Raw genomic sequence first — 20,050 nt, 5'->3', positions numbered from 1 at the left:
GCTGCATCTACAGACCTGGATGAACTTACTGACACTCGGACAGCTTACATCAGCTTTTGTGAGGACGTGTGTGCCCACCAAAACTTTCTGTACCTTTAACAACAATAAGCCCTCGTTCACAGCAAAACTCAGGCAGCTTTGTCAGGTCAAAGAAGAAGCCTACAGGAGTGGAGATAGGATCCGGTACAACCAAGCCAGAAATACACCCACAAAGGAGACCAGAGTGGCAAAAAGGTGCTACCCTGAAAAGTTGAAAAACAGGTTTTCTGCCAACGACCCATCATCAGTCTAGAGAGGTTTGAAAGACTTTACCAACTACAGGAGACCCCCCCACACACACACACACACACTCACACACACACTGCAGGGAACCACCAATTGGCTGACGATCTAAATGGGTTTTACTGGAGGTTTGAAAAGCAAACTTTCACACCTCTCACCCTCTCCGGCCACAACATACAACGAACTTCACTCCCTGCCAGCCCCTCCTCCCTCCCCACTGAACCCCCACCCCCCCACCCGCACTCAGGATGTGTTGAGGATGTGCGCCAACTCTTCCAGAGACAGAAGATCCGGCAGGAACCAGGCCCAGATGGTGTGTCACCCACCTTTCTTGAAGTCTGTGCTGACCAGCTGGCTCCCATTTTTACACTGATCTTCAACAGATCACTAGAGCTGTGTGAAGTCCCCTCCTGCTTCAAGAGCTCACCATCATTCCAGTCCCCAAGAAACCCTGTATCACAGGATTAAATGACTAAAGGCTCATTGCCCTAACGTCTGTAGTCATGAAATCCTTAGAGAGACTGGTGTTGGCCCACCTGAAGGAACTCACAGGCCCCCTGCTCGACCCCCTGCAGTTTGCCTACTGAGCAAACAGGTCAGTGGAGGATGCAGTCAACATGGGATTGCACTACATCTTCTAACACCTCAACTCCCCAGGGACATACACAAGGGTCCTATTTGTGGACTTCAGCTCAGCGTTCAACACCATTGTCCCAGATATCCTCCACTCCAAACTCACCTGGCTCACTGTACCAGCCCCACTCTGCCAGTGGATTAAAAACTTCCTGACAGACAGAAGGCAGCTGGTGAGGCTGGTGACAATCATATCCAGCACCCGGACAATCAGCACTGGCACCCCCCGTGGGATGTGTGCTGTCCCATCTACTCTTCTCCCTCTACACAAATGACTGCACCTCAGGTGACCCGTTTGTTAAAACTCGTGAAGTTTGCGGATGACACAACCATCATTGGCCTTATCCGGGATGGTGGCGAGTCTTCATATAGATGGGAGGTTGATCAGCTGACCCTCTGTTGCAGCCATAATAACCTGGAGCTGAACACGCTCAAAACAGTGGAGATGACAGTGGACTTAAGGAGGAGTCCCCCAACACTGCCCCCCCCCACCATACTCAACAGCACTGTGTCTATGGTGAAAACCTACAGATTTCTGGGTCCCACAATCTCCCAGGAACTAAGGGGGGCATCCAACATAAATACAATGATCAAAAAGGCCTAGCAGAGGACGTGCTTTCTCCACCAGCTCAAGAAATTCGTCTTGCCTCCGGAACTGCTGATTCAGTTCTACACTGCAATAATCCAGTCTGTCCTCTGCACATCCAGCATTGTGTGGTTTTGATCGGCCACCAAACAGGACAGGATCATCTAGATCATTGATACAATGGACAGTTAAGTCTGCAGAGAAAATCATTGGTGCCAACCTGCCCTCCATTCAGGACTTATACACCTCCAGACTCTGGAAATGGGCAGGCAACATCGCTGCAGACCCATCACATCACACCCTGATCACAACATGTTCCAACTCCTCCCCTCTGGTAGGCACAACAGAGCACTGTACCCCAACAAAACAGATACAAATTTTTTTCTTTTTCCACAGGCTGGCATTCAAATGAACGCTTAACACTGTCAAATAAATCTAACCATTTTGTATGTACTGTGGTCTACTGTCCTCTCTCCCCACGGGATGTGATAAGAGAGGACATGCAGGTGGCTGGTGTGACAGAGGAGGATGCAGAGGACAGGAAGAAATGGAAATGGATGATCCGCTATGCTGACCCTTAACGGGAGCAGCCAAAAGTAGTAGTAGTAATAGTAAATTTTGTATATACTATACTGTACATTGTACGTATACTGGTACCCTCTGTCATGTACACATACTTCAGACATGTAAATAACCTGCTAACATCTATTTTAGCATCTCTGATATATTCTCTGCACCATTGCACTTTATCACCTCTTATTTCGCTTTTATAAGTCAATCCTTGTGTATATATCTGTAGATTGTTGTGTTGTGTTGTAGTGTTGCTATTCTATGTTAAGTACACTGTGAGAGCCATGAAACCAGCATCAAATTCCATGTATGTGCAAACCTACATGGCCAATAAACATGATTCTGATCTAATCTATCTATCTATCTATACACAATGTATATATTTACTTTGCAGCATCTATCTACTATCTATACACACTGTATATATTTACTTTGCAGCATCTAATCAAGAATCAAGAAGAGACTACAGTCTCCAATCATTGCTGTACAGGATAGATGCCTGATAACAGACATCTATGATGACATGAAATACTACAGTACTAAAGGAGGAAAGGTAACGCACAGGTTTATTTATAAGGGATGATTTCAAGCCTTATTCATATATGCCAGGGGCAAGGTTAGTGTGAATTGTATCATATTTACAGTTAAAGGTAATCCCATGCCCAGTAGGCTGGCTAATTAACAAGAGTATACAGTTCAAAGCAAACAGCATAGCTGCCATCTTAGCAAGGAAAGCTCCATGTTGCAGATGGAGGGGTGTGAGCATTCAGTAGTGGCTGCATGGTAGACTTTATAAACAGTGGCTTGAGGGGTAGATAAAAGTGATCGAGAATGCCAAGGCTATGTCTCACACTCGTCTGCACACCTCATCCAATGCCAGCCTGCCCAGCTCTCTCACTACAGCTCCCACATCCCTCCCAGCCCAACTAGGGTTTCAATTAAAAAAGCCCTCTGATGTCAGGTAACTGACAGTGACTCCATCACTTCCATGAGTGGCATTAAGATGTCAGCGGCAGAGGAAGTATTGATTTTTTTTTCTTTTTCGGGGGGGTGGGGTTTCCATTTCTTCAAACTACTGTGGCAATTCATTGGGTGCAGTACTCAGTTTCAAAAGTCATGTTCCCTAAATTTCTAATTAGCTTTAAAGCAAGAGCTGAATGTGAGATGTCAAGTGTGTGTAGGGGGCAATCACTAGTGACAGCAATCAGTGCTAAAGCAGACTATCTAGCTGGCTGACTGAGGTGATGGGTGCTGTCATCTCATCTCTCATCTCATCATCAGCCGCTTCTCCAGGGTCAGATCGAGGTGGCAGCAAGCTAATTAGGACACTCCAGACGTCCCTCCCCTCAGCAACACCCTCCAGCTCCTCCTGGGGAATCTCAAGGCATTCCCAGGCCAGATTAGACATGTAGTCCCACCAGCAAGTTCTGGGTGTACCCTGGGGTCTCCTCCCAGTTGGACGTGCCCGGAAAACCTCCAAAGGAAGGGGCACAGGAGGCATCCTAATCGGATGCCCAAAGCACCTCAACTGGCTCCTTTCGACACGAAACAAGCAGCGGCTCTACTCTGAGCTCCCACCGGATGTCCGAGCTCCTCACCCTATCTCTAAGGCTGAGCCCAGACACCCTACGGAGGAAACCCCTTGTATCCGCGATCTCACCCTTTCAGTCACTACCCAAAGATCATGACCATAGGTGAGGGTTGGAATGAAGACTGACTGGTAAATTGAGAGCTTTGCCTTTCGGCTCAGCTCCCTCTTCACCACAATGGTCCGGTACAATGTTTGCATTATTGCTGATGCTGCACCAATCCGCCTATCAATCTCCCGCTTCATCCTACCCTCACTCGTGAACAAGACCCCAAGATACTTGAACTCCTTCACTTGAGGCAACAACTCATCCCCAACCCGGTAGAGAACCATGGCCTCAGACTTGAAGGTGCTGACTCTCATCCCAGCCATTTCACACTTAGCTGCAAACTGCCCCAGTGCGTGCTAGAGGTCGCAATCTGTTGAAGCCAACAAAACCACATCATCTGCGAAGAGCAGAGATGCAATTCTGAGGTTCCCAAAACAGACACACTCCTCACTTTGACTGCACCTTGAGATCCTGTCCATGACTATTACAAACAGAATTGGAGACAAGGGACAACCTTGACGGAGTCCGACACCCACCGAAAACGTGTTTGACTTACTGCTGAGAATGCGAACACAGCTCTCACTTTAGTCATACAAGGACCGGACGGCTTGTAGCAAATGCCTCGATACCTCATACTCCCGCAGTACCCCACCCCCCACCCCCACAGAGTGCCCTGGGGTACACGGTCATAAGCCTTCTCCAAGTCCACAAAACACATGTAGAATGGATCCTGTCAAATAAAGGAAAACTTGCCAAAAAACCCCAACCTTGTCTTGGTCACATTTGTTGTTTGCATTGTTTTCATTTCTTGTGTTCACGTGTGATGCCTAAAATTTATTTGATTCTGGCTCTGCTAAGTAGCAGTGGTTGCAGTTGTGGAAGTAGTGTACTTTTTTTTTTTAACTTGATTTACCCCCAGTGTGAAATTATATCATTAATAATGTACACAGATGAAAATAGAGTTTGGATATTAGTGACATACAGAATTATACAGTAAATAATAGCTAGCTGCTATGCTACTGTAAAGCCATTCTTAGGGGAGAGCAGCAAACTACCACATGCCTCCTCTGATACATGTGGAGTTGCCAACCGATTCTTTTCACCTGACAGTAAGGAATTTCACCAGGGGGACGTAGCACATGGGAGGATCACACTAGTTCCCCCAGTCTCCCCCCCCCAGACAGGCACTCTGACTGACCAGAGGAGGCACTATTGCAGTGACCAGGACACATACTCACATCCAGCTTCCCACCTGCAAACACGGCCAACTGTGTCTGTAGGGACGCCCAACTAAGCTGGAGGGAACACAGGGATTCAATCTGAAGATTCCCGTGTTGGTAGGCAACGGAACAGACCGCCACGCCACCCAGACGCCCACCTTTGTAAATGTTAGATCTTAAAAATCCCCTGAAAACATTACCTATACTTCTATGTAAGTAAGAACAAAAAGTGCTGCCTGTCTGTGCATCCACATATTAAATATTTGTTTACCAAGAAATAAGCACATCTTTGCTTTATAACACAGTAAGTTACACCCACCGATTGACAGTACATGATTACATCTCCAAATTAAAAAATACAGGTTGTAATCTTAACCCTATATCACAAAGCAATACAAGTTCTAGCCAAAACATAAAAGAACTGCCTGCATCTCTCTAAAGCCCAGGCTGAAAATGCAACTTCTTAGTATGTCTCCCACTGCAGTATTACTAGGAGAATATATAATGACAGAATTTCTTTAAAAGACATGTCTCTGAATGTCTTTGCCTAAGGCTCTCATTATAAAACAGCATTTCTCATTTTCCTCTGCTGCAGTCTTTGGTGGTTACTGGAGAGACAGATGAATATTCTTATTGCACTCGAGAGCTGGTCCTGGCTCAGACTTTGGAGCAGGTCAGCTTGTACCTGGTTTCTGAAAATCTCAAGGACAAAAAAAGCCCTATGCGATAGAGCATACAATAAATGTCTTAATCTGGATGTAAATATGAGTGTAAAGAAAACCTTATCTCAGGGCAGCTGCAAATGCTTTGCCTAAATGATCATTATGAAATAATGTAAACATTGTTTTTCTCCTTTGAAAATTCGCTGTTGAGCGGCAATCCCTTGGAGCTGGTGGGATTCGGTGTCTTGCTCAAAGACACGAGCAGTGCAGTCTGTGTACTACCTACTGCAACCTTAAGACAGAACAGTTTAATTTTTTTCACATACTATTTTGGGATAAATGGTTGCAGAAATATGGCTCTGTGTGTTTATGCAAGAATGACCTACCTAACCTATACTGAAAGACCATTAAGTATCTGTTGCATGAATATTTAGAAGATTGATGCATCAAAATGTTACAAATATGAAAGAATATCATTCATATCACAAAATCTGAGCATAAACAAAGACTCACAGTATTACAAAATTGTTAAAAGAAAAAACTAATAAACCTTTGTACAGCAGGAGTGTTGTTCCATCTGTGTTGTGTCAGTATCTCAACCTGATAATTGTATCTCTTTCAATGCGGTGGGCTTGTTTAGCATTTTATCCCATATACCATTATTAGGACATTTACCATTTTTAGCATGCAAGCCTGAGGATCAGTCAATGAACACTCAGCTGTTGACATGCGCTGCCCCAGAGATCCATAGCCTCTAGTCTTAAATCAGAGTGACACTATTTGGCTAACATTTTAATTGGACCATGTACTTTGACACACAGTTAAATTCTAATTGAAGGAAAACCAGTAGATTTCTATAAATCACTAGCAAAGATAAGGACCATTTTACAGTCATCTTATTATTATTATCCCAATCTTATCATTCATACCTATCAATATCTCTGACCACCTGGCAATCACCATGGACACTGACATCCCTATCCCCATCCCCAAAAGTCAAATGCATAATATCCTTCAGAAATCTGAAATCTATCTCCCCCTCAGCCCTTTCTTGGCCTCTCTTGCCAATAAATTGTCTGCCTCCCCAGCTGTCTGATAATCCCTCTGATCTTGTCAATTATTATAATGAGTCACTGTCCTCCTGCCTTGATCAGCTGGCCCCTTTTAAACCAAAACAGTCTCATTCACTCACTCAGCTCCTTCGTATACTCCTGAACTCCATCAAATGAAATCCTGTAAGCATCAGCTCAAAAGACTTTGCAAGAAAACTGGTTTAACAGTGCTTCTCCAAGTCTAGATAGACCACCATCAACAATACAAAGACGCTCTCATCACAGCCCAGACTACCTACTACTTACACCTCACACTCTGGCTCCACCAGTCCCAAGGCTCTCTTTTCCACAATAAACAAACTTCTCAAACACAGTGACAATACCTCCAATTCCTTCACAGTTAACAAATGCAACTATTTTTTTTCTAATCTAAAATTGACACTATCTACAGCAACCTGATCACCTCCCCTGCCCTCTCCACCTCCCTAAGTCTCCCCTCCTTACCATTCAGCCCCCCTCAAAGTTCTACCCAGTGTCCCCAATGGAACTGTCCAAACTTACAGTAGGAATGAGAAGCTCTACTTCTGCTCTGGATCCCACCCCATCCAGTCTTATTAAAGACTGTCTCCAAGCTATTGCCTCACACACCAGAGAAATCATTAAGTCCTCCTTCAGCTCTGGTTCAGTCCCCCATATACTTAATCTGGCTGCTGTCACCCCCATCCTCAAAAAACCTGGACTCAACCCCGACATCATGAGTAACGTCCAGTCTATCTCCAGTCTTCCCTTTCTGTCAAAAATACTGGAACGTGTTGTCACCTCCCAACTCAAAACTTCCCCTCGTCTCCAATGACCTGTTTGAACCATTTCAATCTGGCTTCTTCTCACAGCACAGCAAATAAACAGCCCTCCTTAAAGTCATTAACAACCTCCTCTCCTCAGACTCTGGCCACCTCAGCATTCTCAGCCTCCTTGACCTCACTGCAGCGTCAACCACACCATTCTCTCCCACATTGAATCCTCCCTTAACATCACTGGTACTGCCCTGTCCTGGTTAAAGTCATACCTCACAAACAAAGTTTGTCAGTATAAACAACTGTACCTACTTCACTGCTCCTCTGTCCCAAGATGTCTCCCATCGTTCAGTTTGGTCCTCTCCTGTTCATCATTTATATGCTCCTCTTTGGTAACATCATACCTCATCATGGTCTCAAATTCCCCTGTTACGTCGATGACATCCAGCGCTACATCACCACTAGATCCATCACCACAACTTACCCCAGTCTGACCAACTGCCTCACTGAAATCAAATCATGGATACAAGCCAACTTCCTCAAACTAAATTGTGATAAATCTGACATGATCATCATCGGACCCAAATCCCTTACCAAAACAACTCACAACTTCTGCCTTACCATCGATAACTCCACTCTGTCTCCCTCCCCACACATCCACAATCTTGGAATCATTTTTGACAGCAACCTCTCCTTTGAACACCACATCAATCAAATCACCAGAAGTGGCTTTTTCCACCTAGAAAACATAGCTCGTCTCCACCCATCACTCTCCCTCTCTGCTGCTGAAACCTTGATCCATGCCTTCATCACATCCAGAATTGACTACTGCAACAGTATTCTCTAAGGCTTATCATCCAAAGTCCTAAACACACTCCGGTACATCCAGAACTCTTCTGCTCACCCACTCATGCTCCCGTGACCACATCACACCTCTCCTCCAGAACCTCCACTGGCTCGCTGTCCCACAACGGATCCAATTCAAAGTCCTTCCCCTCACTCAACAAACCCCTCCATAACCAGGCCCCCTCCTACCTCACTGACCTGCACAACTAGTATACTCCTTCCCGCAGCCTTCGTTTCTCCGATGCCAACGTCCTGTCTCCACCATACAAGACCAAGCAGCGGACCTGGGGCGACAGAAGCTTCTCCATAGCTGTCCCCTCCCTCTGGAACTCCCTCCCTAAACACACCGGAGACTGCACCAATCTGTCCTTATTCAAATTACTAATCAAAACTCACCTCATCAGAATTGCTTTTAATTTGTGATTAATGTTGTGTGTTTTATCCTTTTGGTGTGTTGCTCTTCTGTTTATATTATCATATGTAGAGCATTTGCAATTATTTTGAAAAGTGCTGTACAAATAAAATGTATCATCATTATTATCATTAATTATTATTATCATTATTCTGAAAAATAATAATAGTAATAGATGTACTCTTAGCCCCCCTCTTGGTTCACGGATGGTCGTTCCCTCATATCATCGATGGCCTCTGACTCCCTGTTCTGGCACAACACAGGGGAGCTAACATGTCAGGCCAGGACGCCGCAGTCTACACCCATCTACATGCCAGTGGCCACTCTTTTTATTTATTTATTTGTTTCTAGTTTTTCCCCTTATCCCACCCAATTAACCCAATGGCATATGGCCGGGAACTCTTGTCGAATAACTCCCCTGGCTCACGTTTCCACAGGAAGGAGATAGTCGTAACAACGGCTTCCTTCAAACTCGTGTCGGCTGCTGTCGCTATTTTACACACTGAAGCTTCGCATGGATTGCATCACCTTCAGGCCGCAAAGGAGGCGTAGGGAGAATGCTTTCAGTTGCTTGGCTGCAGGCGCCTGGATGGGCCACGAGTCCCCGAACACTACACTGATCTACACCCACTATCCCTCGGGTAAGGGTGGCCTAATGAATGCCTTACCACGTGGACGCTCTGGCCGTGACCGGTTACGGCGAGTCTGGGATACGAACCTCCCAGCCACATGACGAGCGGGTTGCAAGAACGGCGGTTTATTCCGCTCGGCCACCAGAGTGGCCCAGTGGTCACTCTTCTAAGGATGAGGATGTGTACATCCTTGATAGGGAGGAACGCTAGTTTGAACTGGGAGTTAAAGAGGCCATCTATGTGAAGAGGGAACAACCATCTCTGAACCGAGAGGGACGGGGGGGGGGGGGGGGGGGCTAAGAGTATATCTGTCGACATTTTACAATTTACAGTGGAGTGATTGCAAACATTCCCAATCCTCTGTGAATAGTACACATGGCCAATGAAACTCCAGTTAATGGTCACAGTCATATTTGCATATAAAACTGATCGTTGGTTTCGGTCGTTATGCAGCTGTATTGTTTATAAGGGTGGGGACACCTGCAGTCGGTTGAGACCGAAGAGGTCACTTAGTTGAGTGATGAAACGTATCTGCCAATAAACATTGTATCCAGATGAACTGATTAAACCTTCTTTGAACTCCTCCAGATAAATGTATTCCTTCTAATCCAACCCTTTTACAACAGCGCCTCCACTGCACCTGATTACTGACAGTGCAGCACGTACTGAAATGAGTAAAAAAAAAAAAAAAAAAGGGTTGGCCACACCTTAGATTGACTTGTGCCGTGAACTAGAGCCAGCGGCTTCGACTGCCCTTTGACCCAGAAACTAAGCCCCTAAGGTCTATTTATCTCTCTTTTTCCCTCCCCCTTTCTCTTTGCCCCATCTTAAATCATCTCCCTGTATGTCATATATGTGTTTAATATCGAAAGTATCTAGAACAAAGCTTTGTATTACTATTGTGAGGTATGTAAACAGTTAGTTTCTTTGGATCACAATCAGATTTATTAACCATGCACAGGTTGCTAAAAGTGAATCTGAATGTCTTTTCTATTTTTATTTTTTTTGTGGTGTGGGTTTATTTTTCATTGTGGTTACTTGGTTTTGAAATGAAAAGGAAGACAGAAACTTGTTCTGACACTGAGCTGGAAAACAGCAGAATATTCTAAAGACTGCGATATAAGAAAAGCTCAATAAGTGATTAAATCATTAAGAATCGGCAAGTAATTTTGCCTTTCAAAATAACGCTCTCTATTTTATTTACATTTATTTTTGACACAAATTCTGCTGTCTTTGAAGAAGTACGTTTATTGCCTGGAAATTTACGACAAATACCGGGGTGGTGGGGGGGGGGAGCATTTAAAAGATATTCCCTTAGAATCAGTGACAGATTTATGATGTTCAGGACTGCTGCTTGAATCCTATTTTACTCTGTGACCTTGAAAGCCTCTTTCCCTGGTATGGCACACCGGCACTAATTCTTATGGTAGGGCACAATACCGGACAGTGAAGGCTTACTTTGATCTGTGGATTGCAGTTATCAGTTTCCTCGAGCTGCACCCATTTCAAACTCATCGCAACACTTTGCGCCTGACTTTGGCAAATAGTTTACTGCAAGGGAAACACCTGTTCCCTGCCTGAAATTGGAGTCATTAATTACAGGAGGCGTGTAAGCAAATAATCTTAACGCATTAAATTAATTGGCTGCATACAATTGGGAAGAAAAAGGGTGAAAATCCATCCATCCATTATCCAAACCGCTTATCCAAGTCAGGGTCACGGGATGCTGGAGCCTATCCCAGCAGTCATTGGGCGGCAGGCGGGGAGACACCCTGGACAGGCTGCCAGGCCATCAGAGGGCCGACACATTCACACAGGCGGAAAATCCCCCCCCCCCAAAACAATACAAAAAACATTAAAGGTATCCAATAGTTTTCTTTCTAAACAACTCCGTTTCCCCACCAAAACACTGTGTGTGTGTCTTTGGGGTCTAACAAACATGTTGAATATATTTCCTACCTTGTGTTTTATCAGCTTGCAATATATTTCTTCTTCTCTTTTTATTTGCAGATATGGAGCATTTCCCCTAATAAATGTCGAACCACCTCACCGATGTTTATGCCGTTTCTTTCTTTGTAGTCCCCCCCCCCCCACTCCATTCTATATTAAAGCCGGGCTTTTGGTTCTTTTTGCTTTCATCGCAGCGTGTCGTTGACATGTTGAAAAAATGCCCCAACTCGCCAAACCAGAATTCACAATTGCACAAAAATTTTGGATGTGTTCAAATCATACATCGCGTTTCAGCAATCCGGCAAATGAGCTCACTTTTTTTTTTTGGATTCCCCCCCCCCTTTTCTACCCAGTTTTATTCAGCCAATTACCCGACTCTTCCTAACCATCCCGGTCGCTGCTCCACCCCATCTACCGATCTGGGGAGGGCTGCAGACTACCACAGGCCTCCTCCTATACATGTGGAGTCGCCAGCCGCTTTTTTTCACCTGGCATTGAGGAGTTTCGCCGGAGAGACGTAGTGCATGGGAGGATCACGCCATTCCCCCCAGTTCCCCCTCCTCCCGAATAGGCGCCCTGACCAACCAGAGGAGGTGCTAGTGCAGCAACCAGGACACATACCCGCATCCGGCTTCCCACCCGGAGACACGGCCAATTGTGTCTGTAGGGACGCCCGACCAAAACGGAGGTAACACAGGGATTCGATCCTGCAAGCCCTGTGTTGGTAGGCAACCGAATAGACCACCACGCTACCTGGATACCCATGAGCTCACTTTTAATCCCCTCTGCCCACACTGGTTCTAAGCTTAGGCGACTGCATAGCCCTATTCAGACGACTCAAACCTACTAATAACGGCACCAGGACATGCCTTGGCACTATAAATGGCTTCGTTCTTCATTCTGTGGAGCGCTGTAAGAAGCTGCGAGCATCAGGACAGACACATTATAGATGTGACAGGTGCTTTAAGCGTGGGTCACCAAGCTGTCTCTGCTGCTGACAGCCAATCGCATTCACAGCACCACCGTACACGAGGCGGCCAACTCATGAAATTAAGCACAGTTGACAAAATTAATAATGCGAGAGGAGCCAGTTTATTTCCTTGTGGACAGTTTGTCTGTAATGAGTCGCAGGTTGTCAGGCGTTGGGGGAGGAGGCGTGGTTAAACGGCCCCCACTGGCACGGAGATATTAATGTGACCCGAAGGAGACGTGAGTCATCACAATCCGCCGTCCGTTCCAACTGGTCAGACATGCACCACGACCACAGCACACAGCTTCATCACAGGCATCGCAGGGACAAGCCTGGGATATTTGACACTGGTGCTGAAATGAAGGGTGGTTGTGATACTGCGGCGGTTTCATTAGCGATCGCCCAGTGAGTCAGTGAGTGAGTAATTACTTTAAACCTAAGACACCGCCACGGAAGGCGGTAAGGAAGTAGAGCGCTAGGCCTGCGTGGAGTCCCCATCCTCTGGGACACAAGCCACGCTAGCTCCGTACTTAACTTCCATTTCACACTTGGTAATCAATTACTGGTCTCCAGAGCTATCAGGGAAAGAGCTACCTATCTTGAGAAGCAGCGAAATCTCTCAGCACCACCTAATTGAAAAGACATTACATCGCAAGACAATGCTCTTTGTGTATAGTTAGCAATTCATTTGGACTGTTTTCGACGCCCCAAACAAAGCAATTTAGAGGGGTTGTAAACATCCTTTGTGAGACAATAATTCACAGTCTTATCTGGTGCAGAGTTTACACATCAAATAAATGGATATGAATAATTAAATCGCCGGTCTTTGAAGGTGTGCCCAGCCATTTGTTGGTGGTTATTATCTGTCCCGATGACGCTGAAAGGCTGAAACTAATATGATTTCATATCGCAAAGCCAAGACTGACGCCAGACCTCCCGAAACCAATCCCTCTTACAGGATTTCGCAGTAGCTCTGTGAAATGTACACTGCAGGGCCCTATTGGCCCCAGCGATAGTCCTTGCGGTGAGTCCAAATCAAAATGACCCCGATCGGTGACAAAAGAGGGCACCTGCTCTTTTACTACGGTCATAGATTCAGTGTCCTGAAAAGAAAGCAGAGGAGGACGTAAACGGACAGACAGCGGGTAAGAATAGACAACGCAGACATGCCAAGGTGGGCCAGACCCAGATTGATCGCACTAAACTGGGTTCAACCCATACAGATGTCACTGATAGGAATAAATGACACTAAGACCTGTACATGCACACACATAAAACACACAACCACATGTACTGCATTAGTACATATAAATGTAGGCATGCATACAAGCATAAGTGCATACAGTAAATACACTCAGAGAGAGACATCTACATAAGCTATCAGAGCTAACAGTGGACAGAAAGACAGACATTCGGAGTCCAGGTACGCCACATCGCTGACAGTGTGGCTTTCAACTGCAGCACAAAAGACATTTTGACACAGAGCCAGTGCACAAAACCTTTAATACAAGAAGAAGAAAAAAAAAATCAAGATGGCAGAGAGGAGACCATAATAAGGGGAAAATAAATCCCAGCACAAAGGAGAGGAGCTCATTTTATCTCTGATTGTACCATTTTAAAAGAGCAATGCACTGAGCAGGAACTGGCCACGACTTAATCCTTCTTTCAACCATACAATCCCTCAGAGCTGCTAACGGTAAGACTGAGAGCATGACAAATAATACTGCCCAGGCCATAACACGAGGAGAACATTTCCTGTACTGAAGGCCCAGTGGAGGACATTCAAACATCTCTGAGCAGTGTCAGCGGCAAGTGGCCCAAGTTAATAATCCCGATAGGAAATAATGTGCTTACAAAGCTGCCATTGCCGCTTACCTGAATTTATTTTAGATTGCCCCCATTACTTCATCTCTCTATTTGGTTGTTTTCTCTGGCTGGGCTCCTGATAAGACAGAGCAGGCATTCAGCGAGCGAAAGAAGGCCTGTTTGTGTGTTGGACACTAATTAATACGCTGTTCCATCGCGGAGGCTGCCCGCTTGCTGCGCCGCTGACAACAGATTCATTCATACTGCTGTTTTCTACTTCTCACAAGGCTCCGTTAATTGCATTTAAATTAGGCCCGTAAAGGGGTTCACTGGAGAAGAAGGAGGAGCATAGGTTGTTGTTTATAGCCACGGGAAACTGAAGCATGGTTTTCGGAAGCGCGTCGCCATGAATCATACTCGACAGACCTTTAGATACAAACGTCTACGAAAGGGAAGGTCTCGAATCCTGGTAAATAGCAACATTTGAATGAACAATTTCATTTTTACTGAAAGAAATGGTCCAATAATAGCGCTTACCAACCAACAGGTCATAGCATCATAGAATTTGATGTGCAATTCTTGCAAGTCAGTTTCCATCCATGGGAAAAACAATCGAGCACTTTTAGCTGCAATAACAAGCCAGAAAGCAGAAAGACTGTACCGAGGGACTACGCTTCTCAAAAACTATTGAGGATTGCAGCTTTAACGTTTAATATAGATTGGTAAGTACTGGCAACTACTACTTAGTAGTACGATTTCAGGTACACATCTAGGAACAGACATTATCAAAGCCAGGTAAGGGGGGGGGCATCTTGTGAAGAAAGGCGTTTAACCTACTCCCCAAGCGCCGTAGTTTCTTCCCACAAATTAGTAACACCTAAAACGATCAAAGTCCTGAGTTAGACACACTTTTTAAAAACGTGTATAATGAAAGAATGATTAATGTCCAATGTGTACAAAGGAAAAACGATCAGTGTCTCTGGCGAGGTCCTGGTCAGATCACATGACCAGATCCCAAAAAAAAGATATAAAATCAAACCATAATTTTTATGTGAAGTCTTTAAGAGCGTTTTGAATCGTTAAAATTGATTTTCTCAAAAAAAAATTGACTGTGATCGTTTTTCCCGTGGCCTTCAATGGTTTAACACAGCCCAGCTATTAGCATCTCTATTAGCATCTCTGCTACACTCTGTCCTGACAATATAGATAACATGTTTATTAACCACTGCACACTTTTGTTTTGTTTTCCCCGCCTTTTTCTCCCCAATTGTATCCGGCCAGTTACCCCACTCTCCGAGCCGTCCTGGTCGCCGCTCCACCCCTTCTGCCAATCCGGGGAGGGCTGCAGACTACCACATGCCTCTTCCGATACATGTGGAGTCGCCAGCTGCTTCTTTTCACCTGACAGTGAGGAGTTTCGCCAGGGGGACGTAGCACCCGGGAGGATCACGCTATTCCCCCCAGTTCCCCCTCCCCCCCGAACAGGCGCCCCGACTGACCAGAGGCACTAGTGCAGCGACCGGGACACATACCCACACCCGGCTTCCCACCCTCAGACACGGCCAATTTTGTCTGTACCGACCAAGCCGGAGATAACACTGGGATTCGACCCGGCGATCCCCATGTTGGTAGGCAACGGAACAGGCCGCTACGCTACCCGGACGCCCCTTGTTTTGCTTTTTTACAGTAACTAACATTTACATCTACAAGATACTTTGTATAATCACAGCCTTCCTTAAGATGAGCCAGTGAGCAGACCCACTGAGGTATTTTAAACGTTACCTGCCTTGCTCAAAGGAACCTCGCTGGTAGCTGCTGAGAGAGAGGGGAGGACATTGCTCGTTCAATTTCACTACTAGGATTTTCCAACCCATTCCAGGGATTTAAGCCAGCAGTTGGTGTGTGTGTGTGTGTATGTGTTTGTGGTGCATGTGTGTACGCATGGGGGAGGTGAAGAGATAGATTAAGTCAATTTAGAGAAAATGCGAGGAAACCTCAGCCACAGAAAAATAGGCAGCCATGTCTTGAGACAAAAGGAAACAAGGAGATCGAGAAAGAGAACGGGAGGGAGTACATTGTATTCTCCTGGACCCGTAATATCCAAGCACAGAGGCCTTTTATAAAGTGGACTAGTGGACTGAGCTGGACAATCCCCCTGAGACAGCAGAGAATGCAGCAAGCTAGGGCGAGCTGGGCAACAACAGTAAGGCCGGGCTGGACGATGGTCCATGACTGTTGGTCGAGTCATTTGACGTTGGATTTAATAACAATGTTAATAACAAAATGCCCGGAGAGAGCTGGTGCAAGATGACACTTTGGTATAATTTATTTTCATCTAGGTGTACTTTCCCATACTGTTCACGGTTCTGAGTGTTGGACTTTGTTAAGAGGGGCTGAGAAGTGCCCATCTGTGTTAAGATGCAGTAACACATTGGAAAATAGTTTTTTAAACCATCTATGATTTGTAAAAATCTGCCTTTATAGATACATACATCTATTTATAATAGTTTACATTATAGGTTGACCTCAAAAAACCTACGGTTTCCCCTTTAACTTTACATTTAAAAATATGGACCCATCCACAGGTCATGCAAATCTTGTGGAAATTAATGTTGCAATGTATTTTGGGGGGGAATTGTTAGGTGAACTGCAGTCTCTAAATGGGTGTGAATGGTATGTGCATGGCTGTGTATATGTGTGGGCCCTGTGATGGACTGGCAACCTGTCCAAGGCGTCAACCTGACTTGGTACAGGTCCCAGCCCCCCAGGACCCTGAATTAAATGAAGCAGGTATGGAAAATGCATCTTATGTTGTCATTAGCCCTGCTAAAATTACAAGTTTCCTTTTTCATTTCACCTATAACTGATCAAATACTGTGTGATTGGAGAGATAATTTAACAGCATACATGTTTTAGTTCAGTTTCCCTGAAATATAAACATTCCCTTGCAGACCTTTGCCGAACAGACTGGTCAACAATTTGGGGTGCAGAGCCGGCCGACCAGGTGGGAATTTGAACTCTCAGCAGAATTGGGGTCAGGGCAAGCACTGATCACTGAGAGTGTGCACCACAGAATAGCAAAATTCAGTGAACTATTTTTTTTTCAGGTCAAGTGGGTTGCATTACTGGGTGATGTGCTTGCTTCTCCCACCCTGTCAACGAGTCCGTCTCTCCTGTTTGTCAAGGCCATGGTGCTGTAGTTTTGAGCTTAGTAAATATTGTCTTCATCTTCCTCTATGAGATCACCCCCCCTTCCCTCCCCAACCATGCCTCCTTCGCCCTTCACTATCTCCCCACCTCGTTTTCTCTCTCTCTATCTCCAACCCGACCCAGCTCCCAGTAAGTGCTGCGCCAGCACAGTGGTGCCAGGGAGTCGGCGCCTTCCCCACTGGGAGAGCAAGTCAGACAGAGGGGGGCTCGGGGACAAACCCAAAAGCCCTACCATCACCCAGCACACTACAGCCATCGCATAGCCCAAATAGATGGGATACATATCTAAAGCGCCGCATTCAGTGAAAGATCACTAAAAGAAGGATGGGATGCTCTCTCTTGATCCCCCCAAAACTCCAAAGGCATTATTCTCTCTGAGGAGAACAAAGTGGTCGGAGCAGGCCTGGGGAGTGGGGAAGTGTTAGAAGTGTAATTTAGTCTGTCTGGGGGTTACAGAGGGCTGCTTTGTGTCAGGCGGTCAAGAGAGGAGTGGGAGGAGGAAGGAGAAAGACGGGTGGTGCAGAAATTGGCCAACTAGGCAGGCAGACACACAGACAAGCAGGCAAACGGGCAAACCAAGGGTTCATTTGAGGTCCGCAGCTGCTGCTTTTCATCATCGGATTGCTTGGCAAAACCAGTCGTCCCTTTGGGTCCTGCAGTAACTGAACCTTGATGTATCCTGCAAAAGCTACCAATATCCCAGCAACACAAAACCCTGCTCATTTCATGGCTCAGATGTGAATCTGACCAGCACTTCACAAAGCGCTTTTGCAAAGACCATAATTTCTGAGACGGTTGATGAGAGTTTGTATAAACTATATGCCTTCTGACGCCAACCAGCAGGGCGTGTTTGGAGAGGCACGCTCATTAATGGTGTCTATAAAAGCAGTAGGATTAACATCAGATAACTTAACACAACCTCAGTGCGTTGCTCACGCCAGCCCACATGATGTTCGGTTAAGTGTGAATAAAGGGTTCATTTTCTCAAAATTAACCTTGTAAAACTCCTTTTCTGCCCCAGGGGGAGGTTTGTATTACAACTGTAATTTTTCAATCAGAGATTTGGGAGAGTGTGAAATTTTAACATGCTTGTTCACTCTCAACCTCCCTCTCCCCTCTTTCCCACTCTTTTTCTCAATCTCTTGCTCTCTTTCATTCTTTTTTTTCTCTCTGTCATCGTCCATTTAGAATTTTAAGCAGATTTCACCCGTTCTTATAATAGGATTCCCTGCAGCCCGGGTGTGGTGTGTGGTGCGGTGTTTGTAAGCTTATATGGCAGTGTAGTCAGTATCAACTCCAGCTCTGCACACAGGACACTTTGCTACACCAGCAGAAGAGTTCTGCTAGGTCAAAATTAATTACAGAAGTTGTTAAGCATACAGCAGCTGTTGTAAACAAATGCAAATATTTTTTTATTTCAAACAAGGACCCCCCCACCCTCCCCTCTCCCAATCACAGCACACAAAGTACTGTAAATCTGCCGTGTGTGTTTGCTAACAAGTTAGACCATTGTCAAGCTGTGCTAGTGCTTTTACATGGGGGAGTTAATATCATCCATATATAAAGCGAGTGTATGTTTGTATGTTTGCTTAAAACTCCAGAAATACACATTGTAGAACAAAAAGAAGGGTATCTTTAGAATCAGCACTTTCCAAGGATTGCACAGTTTGAAAAATATTTCCAAAACCAAGTAAAAAATTTGATTTGCACAATTGAGTTTATTTTGTGGCGATTTGCGGCAGCTACGTTGGCTTCTGGTTTCGCAGAGTTCAGTTTCCCTGCAAGCCATGTTTTGCAATGATCATCAACAAAGACCAAGGACAGACTTTTAAAACGATTGGAGTAAATATTTCTGCTCCATGTTTCTCACACGGCCAATTGTTTGTAGCTGCCTCCAGAACGGGTAGTGCAGAAAAGCTTTCTATCCTAGCGCCGAATATTAAGACATGGTTTACCCTGAGGTGCTTGAGCACTGAGCAATTAATACACACATTGGCAAAGAAGCTTGATGAATGGATTGAACATTATGACATTTGATAATTTTCGTTAATAAGATTAGTTTATTCAACATTCGCTTATCACATGTATCATCTCATAAATTATCCTACATTTCATCATCGATTATATCGTAAAGATCAGATCGTGTTGGTTGTTTTGCTGACAGAATTTTCCCCAGGCAATGCTGGGTACCTCTGCTAGTGTAGATATAAAAGCAGAGAATCTTAAACACCCTGCCTTTATTTATGGGATTTCCTCACTTTTTTCCATGGGCTTGCTCCTTTTTCCTCTTCTAAATCTTTTGCGCTCTCCCTCTGCACACCTCCATACCTGTACTGGCTGTTCATTTGGGTACTGACCTCTTTTTTTTAGAGGATGCCTGTTTCAATCTCAGGTCCTCTGTCCAGCTGGGTGGTTTTAGAATGTAGGCAATTCTGTCATTTCCACTGCCCTGGACAGATCACCTTTCGTCATGAGCATGTTCTTCGTAATGGCCTCAAAATGTCTTTACTGCAGAGAATTGCAGCAAGGCAGAGATTTTTTTTTGCACCAATTTACAATAAGGCATACTTTATATAAATGAGTAATAAGATGTTATAATGCATTCATAGAAAGACATTTTGGGTTATCAAGTTAAAAGCCCACATTTTATCAATATGGGAGCGTCTCCATAGATATTCTCTTGAAACCATGTGAACGGCGAGGACTGCTAATTCACATTCTCAGCCAATGATATACAAAGTAGTAGTAGTACTTCTGTCTGTGCCCTTAACTGAGACATGGCAAGACG

The 20,050-nt window shown here is 45.1% G+C and overlaps 1 protein-coding gene across 2 annotated transcripts in view; it reads right to left on the bottom strand.

The window, feature by feature from the left end:
• cd276 (CD276 molecule) overlaps positions 1-20,050 on the bottom strand; it is a 130,355-nt gene that overhangs the window by 62,967 nt on the left and 47,338 nt on the right. The gene's annotated exons all lie outside the window — the stretch shown is intronic.

Source organism: Lampris incognitus, chromosome 4, assembly GCF_029633865.1.
Source record: "Lampris incognitus isolate fLamInc1 chromosome 4, fLamInc1.hap2, whole genome shotgun sequence".
In the NCBI taxonomy this organism is placed as follows: Eukaryota; Metazoa; Chordata; class Actinopteri; order Lampriformes; family Lampridae; genus Lampris; species Lampris incognitus.
The sequence above is the reverse complement of the archived record's forward strand: the minus strand, read 5'-3'. Positions and strand labels throughout refer to the sequence as shown.